The 8,381-nt window shown below is 35.7% G+C and overlaps 1 non-coding gene across 1 annotated transcript; it reads right to left on the reverse strand.

Annotated features, from left to right (window-relative positions):
- Positions 1-1,596: 1,596 nt before the first annotated feature.
- LOC111766653 (U6 spliceosomal RNA) lies at positions 1,597-1,703 on the reverse strand. Its single transcript, XR_002798634.1, has one exon. It is a non-coding gene; the product is annotated as a U6 spliceosomal RNA (small nuclear RNA).
- Between the last annotated feature and the right edge of the window lie 6,678 nt (positions 1,704-8,381).

Consider the following 8,381-nt stretch of genomic DNA (forward strand, 5'->3'; position numbering starts at 1 on the left):
ATCTGCAAGCAGAAGAAGCTTGCAAACAGCTAAACCAGTATAAGAAACTAATACCTCAAAGCAGCCTGGGGCAATGGATTATTTGCATAAATACAACAGAGCATCCCTGAGGGGAGTACAAGGGTCATTTGAATTACCTTCAGCATGGGAATTCCTAGGTCCATGAGCAAGCATAAACTCAGCAAAAAATACAGGATCAGAAAAGATTGAGAGGATCCTGCAATTCACTTTTGTCTCAGGATGATCTTCTACACAGGAGAGCTAAACTCTGAAGGATAGCATCAGCTAAATTAGGATCAATTTGCAAACACTGAGGCTGCTTTTTTGCATTAGTTTATTTCTTTTCATTAGTTTCTGGCACTCAAGGAAATCCCTAGCTGGATACAAAGGTAAGGAACAACATCTCTGGGACCAAAACCAGAGTTAACATCTTAACATATTAAAATATACAATGTGCAACAAAAGATTACAAGACAAAGAAACAATAAATGATTCCCTATCCAAAGAAAAAAGACTAAATCCAGAAATCATCAATGAAGAGGAGAAGACTTTGGACAAACTGGACAAATACTTTTTAAAAATGATCCTCAATATACTTAAGGAGATAAAAGAAAACATGGAGAAAGAACTAAAGGATTTTTGGGAAATGGTAAATGGACAGTAAAAAGAATCTCAATAGAAATAGAAATTTTTAAAAAGAACAAAAGAGAAATAATGGATTTGAAGACCACAATAACCGAAATGAAAAATTACCAAGAAGATTTTATTGTAGATTGGAGCTGACTAAAGAAAGAATCCTTGAATTTGAGATGATTTGGGCTAAGAAGTAGAAAAAGAATGAAAAAAAATTTACAGACTAGAAGGCCTGTGTAACAACATCAAGCATGCCAACACATGCATTATGTGAGTCCCAGAAGAAGGAAGAGACAAAGAAGTAAAAGTAATATTCAATGAAATAATGGCAAAATACTTGCCAAAGTATTTAACAAAAAACATCAATATTATGTTCAAGAAGCCCAATGAACCCCCAAAGAATAAACTCAAAGAGAATCATGCCCAAACACAAAGAAGTAAAACTGTCAAACACCAAGGATGCAGAGAAAAAATTCTTAAAGCTGCAGCTATCAAACAACATGTCATGTACAAAGGAATCTCAATAAAATTAAGTCCTAAGTTATCATCAGAAACCAAGGAGACAAGAGCGTAGTGGGATAAAATATTTAAAGTGATGGGAATATTGCCAATTAAGAACTTTCTATCCAGCAAGACTATCTTCCAAAAATAAGGGAGAAATTAAGACATCCCCATATAAACAAAAGCAAAAGGTGTTCATCATCAGCGGATCTGCCCTATAAACAATGCTAAAGTGAATTGTTCAAATTGAAAGAAAAGGACCCTAGACAATACATTGACCCACTGCAGACGTTGGCACCCATCTTTCTCCAACATTTGGCAACAGCCTTTGGTGAGGGAAGTAACTTACACTTTATGGCCTGATCTGTAAGCTTCTACCCCAAATAAATACCCTTTATAAAGCCCAACAGATTTCTTATGTTTTGCATCAGCACCCATTTGGCTAACTAATATGGCATGGATAAAAATATGGAATGCTTCATAAATTTGCCTGTCATCCTTACTTAGGGACCATGATAATATTGTCTATATCATTCTAATTTTAGTATATGTGCTGCTGAAGTGAGCACTCCATGGATGAATTTTACCAATAATTCCAAAAAGTGTTAATACAAATTCTGCTCAAACTCTTCCAAAAATCGAGGAGGATAGAACACTCCCTAACTCATTCTATGAGATCATTGCCCCAATATCAAAGCCAGATAAAGAACACTGGGGGAAAAAACAACTACAGAGTAAGATCCCTTAATTACATAGATGCAAAATTCCTCAAAAATACTAACAAACCAAATCCAACTGCACATTAAAATAATTATGTACCTTCGTCAAGTGGGACATGTGCCAGGTACACAAGGGTAGTTCAATGTGGGAAAATCAATTATTATCATAAACCACATTAACGTAACAGAGGGGGAAAAAAACACATGATCATCCAAATGAGGCAGAAAAGACATTTAACAAAATCCAGCATTCATTCTTGCTAAAAGCTAGAAATAGAAGGAAACCTCCTCAACATGATAAAGAACATATAAGAAAAACCCACAGCTAACATCGTAGTCAATGGTGAAAGACTGAAAGCTTTCCTTCTAATGTCACAGGAACAAGACAAGGATTCCTGCTGTCACCATTGTTATTTGATATTGTACAGGAAGTCCTACCCAAAGCAATTTAGCAAGAAAAAGAAATAAAAGGCATCTAAACTAGAAAAGAAGATGTAAACTCTCCCTATTTGCAAATAACATGATCCTATATGTAGAAAATCCACAACAAAACTACTAGACCTAATAAATGCATTCAGCAAAGTGATAGGGTATGAGATCAACATGCAAAAATCAGTAATGTTTTCATACAACAATGAAAAATCTGAAGAGGAAAACAAGAAAAAAAATTCCATTTACAATAACAACAAAAATAATCAAATACCTGGGAATAACATTAATCAAGGATGTAAAGGACTTGCACATGGAAAACTACAAAACATTGCTAAAAGAAATCAAAGAAGACCTAAACAAATGGAAGGACTTTCTATGTTAATGGATTGAAAGACTAAATATTGTTAAGATGTCAATTCTATCCAAAGTGATTTACATGAAATCCCAATCTAAATTCCAACAATTCTCTTTGCAGAAATGGAAAAGCCAAACATCAAATATATATGGAAGGGTAAAGGCCCCCAAAGAGCAAAACCCTCTTGTAGGTAGGTAGGTAGGTAGGTAGGTAGGTAGGAAGGAAGGAAGGAAGGAAGGAAGGAAGGAAGGAAGGAAGGAAGGAAGGAAGGAAGGAAGGAAGGAAGGAAGGAAGGAAGGAGCACTCACACTTCCTAACTTAAAAACTTATTACAAAACTGCAGTAATCAAAATATCATGGTCCTGGCACAAGGATAGACATAGAGAGTCAAATTGGGAGTTCAGAAATAAACCCTCACATGTTTAGTCATTTGATTTTTGAAAAGGTGCCTAGTCCTTTCAATGGGAAGAAGATAGTCTTTTCAACAAATGCTGCTGAGAAAACTGAATAACCATATGCAAAAAAATAAAGGTGGACACCTATCTCATGCCATATATAAAATTAACTCAAAATGGATCAAAGACTTAGTATAAGAACCAGGAAATAAAACCCCTAAGGAAAAACAAGGGAAGCATCTTCGAGACATTGAGGTAGGCAATGTTTCTTAGACTTTAAACCAAAAGCATGAGCAACCACAACAAAAAATAGGTAAATGAGACTTTGCCAAAATTCTGTCTATCAAAGGACTCCACCATGAAAGTACAAAGACAACCCACAAAATGGGGGGAAAAAATTGGAAACCACGTATCTGATAAGGTTTTATTATCCAGAATATATAAAGAAATCCAGCAACTCAACAACCAAAAGTCAAACAGCCAATTTTAAAATGGTCAAAATAATTGAATAGACATTTCTCTAAAGAATATACACAAATGGCCAATAAGCACATGAAAAGATGCTCAGTATTATTAGCCACGAAGGAATGTAAATCAAAACCACAAGAAATGCATCACACCCATTGGAATGACTACTATTCAAAAATGGAAAACAAGTGATGGAGAGGATATGGAGAAATAGAAACACATTGTTGATGGGAATGTAAAATGGTATAGTCACTGTGGAAGACAGTTTGGCAGTTTCTCAGAAAGTTAGTATAGAATTATAATTTCATCTGGCAATTTCACTTTTAATAATTCTTTTTCCAAAAGAATTGAAAACAGGGACTCAAACAGACATTTGCATACTGATGTTTATAGTGTTGCCACAGTTGCCAAAAGGTAGAAGAAATCCAAGTGCCGATCAACAGACAAATGGATAAACAAAAAATATGTAATACATACAATGAAATATGATTCAATAAAAAAAAGGAATGAAGTTCTAAGATGTGTAATAACATGGATGAACCTTAAAGACCTCAAGTTGAGTGAAATAAAGGACAAATATTGTGTGATCTCACTAATATGAAACCATTAGAATTTAAAAATCCATAAAGTCAGAAACTATAATACAGGTTACCATGGGGCTGTGGTCAAGGTAGGGAATGGGGAGTGAAGGCTTAAAATGAACAGAGTTCGGGGCAATGGAAAAGTTTTGATAATGGATGATAGTGATGGTACAAGACATTGTGAATGTGATTAACACCAATGAATTACATATTTGATGGAAATTAAAAGTGAACATTTTAAGTTATATTACTGGAATAATTTGTTTTTAAAAAGCCATTGGACTGTACAAAAATAGCAAATCATAATGTAAACTATGGGCTGTAATTAAGAGTATAAGTATAATAATATTTTCACCAATTGTAACAAAGGGACCACAGTAATGCAAAGTATTTTTGATAGGGAAAACCACGTGTGTGAGGCAGGGTAAATGGGAACTCAATTTTCTGCAGGATCTCTTTGTAAACCTACAACTTCTCTAATAAAATAAAGAGCATTACTGGTGATAATAAAATTTTAAAACTATGCAATTATAAGCAGTTTTTAAATGCTGAGTGCTTAATGGTACTTCTTAAATTTAATCCAAGGTACTAGGTTTACTCACTTCCCTACCCTCAAACCACTCTCAGCAACATCTGTGTCACTTCCTTTAAGAGAAGATCTGTCCTCTTCCTCTAAATCATAAACAAAAGTCCTTAGAAGTCTACCTACACTAAAAGGTAAGTCTAGAAGAGCAATGAAATAATGACAATGCATATATTAGAGAATTTACTTTGCATTAATCAATGCCTATAAACTGTACTCCTTCCTTTAACAATCATTCCGATCATTTGACCACCTTTGGTCTTTGCCACTTACACCAAATGTTGAAGCACTATGGTTTGAAAATGGTTGAATATATTTTACAGTTTTTTGTAAAGTACTTTCTAAATATATGCTAGCACTGCTATTTCTAATTACTTTACGAAAATGTTTATAACATTTAATAATCAAGGAAGGGATCTCCTCTCACTTATTCTTTCATTCACTCATGAAAGGTTTTTCAGTTCTCTACTGTTTTATACATTATAAGTCTAGCAAAAAACATATTGCTAATCAAACAGGCATAATCCTGTCCTTACATACTTAATTGTCTAATGGGAGAAAAGATAAATAACTATATGTATATAGTCATTTATATATATAAAAGAAAGCAAATGACTATTTGTATTGGTCAGGATTGGCTAGATTATGCTATGGTAAGAGGCACCCCCAAAATCTCCATGACTTCACACCAAAACAACTTATTTCTCACTCATACAACTTGTTCAGTATAGGTCTACAGAAGGGCTCTGAACTTCACTGTCCTTTAAGTATTCAAGCTGACAGATTTACTTCAACATGTGCTTCCAACATTCTCAACAGCAGTGAGAAGGGAGTGTAGCAAATTCAACAGTGGTCTTAAGCTCCCTGCACCAATGTGGCTCACAGCCCTTCTGCTTATGTTTCATTGGCCAAAGCAAGACACATGGCCACATCTAAATTCTAAAAGAGTGGAGAAGTGCAGTCCTACAATGTGCTCAGAAGAGAGAAACTCAAAAATATTGAGTGAATAGCTCTAATTATTACCAAAATTTAAAAAAATTCCAATAAACAGGGTCAAGTTGTAGACACCAGAACCATACTATAGGGAGAACTCACTATATAAGGCATCTGGAGACTTTCTTAAATTGAGACATGAATGGATGAGAAGAATTAAGCCCTAGAAGAGCAGAAGAAAAAGTCCTGTCATGGATGAAGTTCTGAAGCTGGGAAGAGCTAGGTAATTACAAGAATCTGAAAAGGAGCCAGCATGGTTGAAGCATAGTGGATGAGAGAGGGACTGGAAAGAAGAGCTGAGAGAAGATCATTCAGGGCTTTATATGGCACAGTACAGAGTAGGAAGCCAAGGAGGGCTTTAAGCCATGGAGTGGAATGAAACAATTGAGTTTGTTTTTAAAATTAAGTAAATGTGCCTGGACAAGATGTTTTAAAGTAATGCTTCCATAATTTACCAAACTGCCTTTTGTCTATTTTTTTCCTGAAGTTGAAATAAAGTTTAAAAAGAAAGAGTTAATTTTAAGAAAGCTTGGGGCATCCACATTGGCAGAGCAAGAAGGTAGTTGCACATTCTAGTCAGGAGTTATAGGAGACATCCCAGAATGATGTATAAATTTGGGAGTTTCCATTATATATGGGGTCTTTAAAGCCAAGGAAATAGAAAATATCTCACCTAGGGAGTAAATGTAAAGAAGAAAACTGGATCCAGGACAGATCCCTCAGGAACCTGAACATTTAGAGGCAGTAGAGGAGATGCTGACAGAGGAGAACAGGAGTGACCAGGGACAAAACAGTGTCTTGTCATGGACTCCAAGGGCAGAGGCAGAGAGTTCTTCATTATGGAAGGAACAGTAGACTGTGCCAAATGCTCCTAAAATATCAAACTCGATTAAGATAGAAAAAATAGGATTTAATTCATCTATTCATTTATCTACTCTTCCCTTAGTGTAGAACAATTCTTCTAGATTTCATTGTTTCATTCTTACATCCAACCAATATTTATTCTGTGACTACTCTTGGCCAACAACTTGTAGATGTTCAGAACATGGAGGAAAGCAAGACAGTCATGGTTTCTGCATTCATAAAACTTACATTGGAGATACAAACAACAAACAAGTGGGTCAATGTTTTATAATCCTTTGACTATTCAAGCAAATTCCAATGCAATGGTTTAGTTTAATAATGGGAATTTATTTGCTTACAGTTTTGAGGCTAAAAGAAAGTCCAAATCCAGGCATCATTAAGGCAATTCTTTCTTCCTGAAGACGGTAGCATTCTGGGCTGTCTACCAGTGATCCTTGGTTCTTAGCTTGTCACATGGCATGGCACATGATGATGTCTCCTGACCTATTCCTTCTCTTCTGGGTTCTTTGGATGTTCAGCTTCTTGCTATTTCCTCTGTGGCTTTCTCTCTGTGAGTGAATATCATTCTGCTTATAAAGAAATTCCAGTATTAGGATTAAGACCAATCCTGATTGAGGTGGGCCACACCTTAACTGAAGTGGCCTTATCAAAATGTCCTACTTACCATGAGTTCATACCTACAGAAATAGATTAACTTTAAGAACATGTTTTACTGGGGTGCATATAACTCCAAAATATCACAGTAAATAAACAAGGTAATTTCAAAGCATGCAAGTACTGTGAAGAAAGGAAAATGTTGTAGGGTATGACTGAACTGGCTAATTTACATCTAGAAATAGACATGGGTCATCAAAAGGCCTTGTAATATTGTTTTAGCTAAAAATCTTCTTGAGTTGAATGATAGTAAATGATTGTATTTATAATTTCAGAAACAATGTGAGCAGTCAATATAGGAGAAGATATGTTCATCAGCTAGAAGCAAAAGTCAACACTTCCAGAGATTCAGCAGTTTATTCAAGGATTCCCCTCAGACCCCAGCATTCCCACTGATATGGCATTTTCAGGAAAAGAACAGACTCCTTGGCCTCTCAGGTTTCAAAGTTTCCTAAAATCCTCCACGTAGTGTAGTGTGAAATATCTGATCCTCCCTTCACTCCTACAATGAACATCAATGCTCCTCAACTCTTACTTGTGGGAGACCTGGGACTGTGAGGAAAAGCAGTAAGGTATGGGAAGTCAGTTCTAAGCATAAACTGGGCTTTGCAGATGCTGTTAACTCCATAGGATATTTCCATCATGTCATCAGAACTGTAAGCTTTTTCAAGTTGACCTTAACATGTTTCTATCAAATATTTTCTAAGAGAAGTAAATGTATTTTCTGTGTAGTCTGCAGTTGTGCTCCATATAATTAAGATGTGTGACAAGTGTCTATATTTATGTCTACCAGGAAGGCAGTCTGCCAGGCAGTGCAAGGAAGAAAATGTCATCTATTCTACATTATGAATCTACTTTCTCCCCAAATCAACTGTTCCTGGCTGTGATCAAGAGAAGGCCATTCAGTTCAGAAAAGATCCTAGAGATCCAGAGGGGGAAAGAAGCAAAGAGGAAATAGCCAGTACCTTATGGCTGAAAAGCTCATAAAATTTTCCCAATGGCCATCAGGCTTAAGCATCTTTTCAGGACCCTCAAGCTATGCAAGGCTAGTCCTCCTGGAATTAACTATTATGCAGCAGAGTGCAAGGCAGCAGAGTAGTCTTAAAGGGCCTATCAAAGACTACTGAAAGCAGCTAGGATCTAAAATCTGTACCAATTAAAATTAGCCTCCTATTTTCTTCATGTTTGGACAATTATAAATTT

The sequence above is a fragment of the Dasypus novemcinctus genome, chromosome 8 (assembly GCF_030445035.2).
Source record: "Dasypus novemcinctus isolate mDasNov1 chromosome 8, mDasNov1.1.hap2, whole genome shotgun sequence".
In the NCBI taxonomy this organism is placed as follows: Eukaryota; Metazoa; Chordata; class Mammalia; order Cingulata; family Dasypodidae; genus Dasypus; species Dasypus novemcinctus.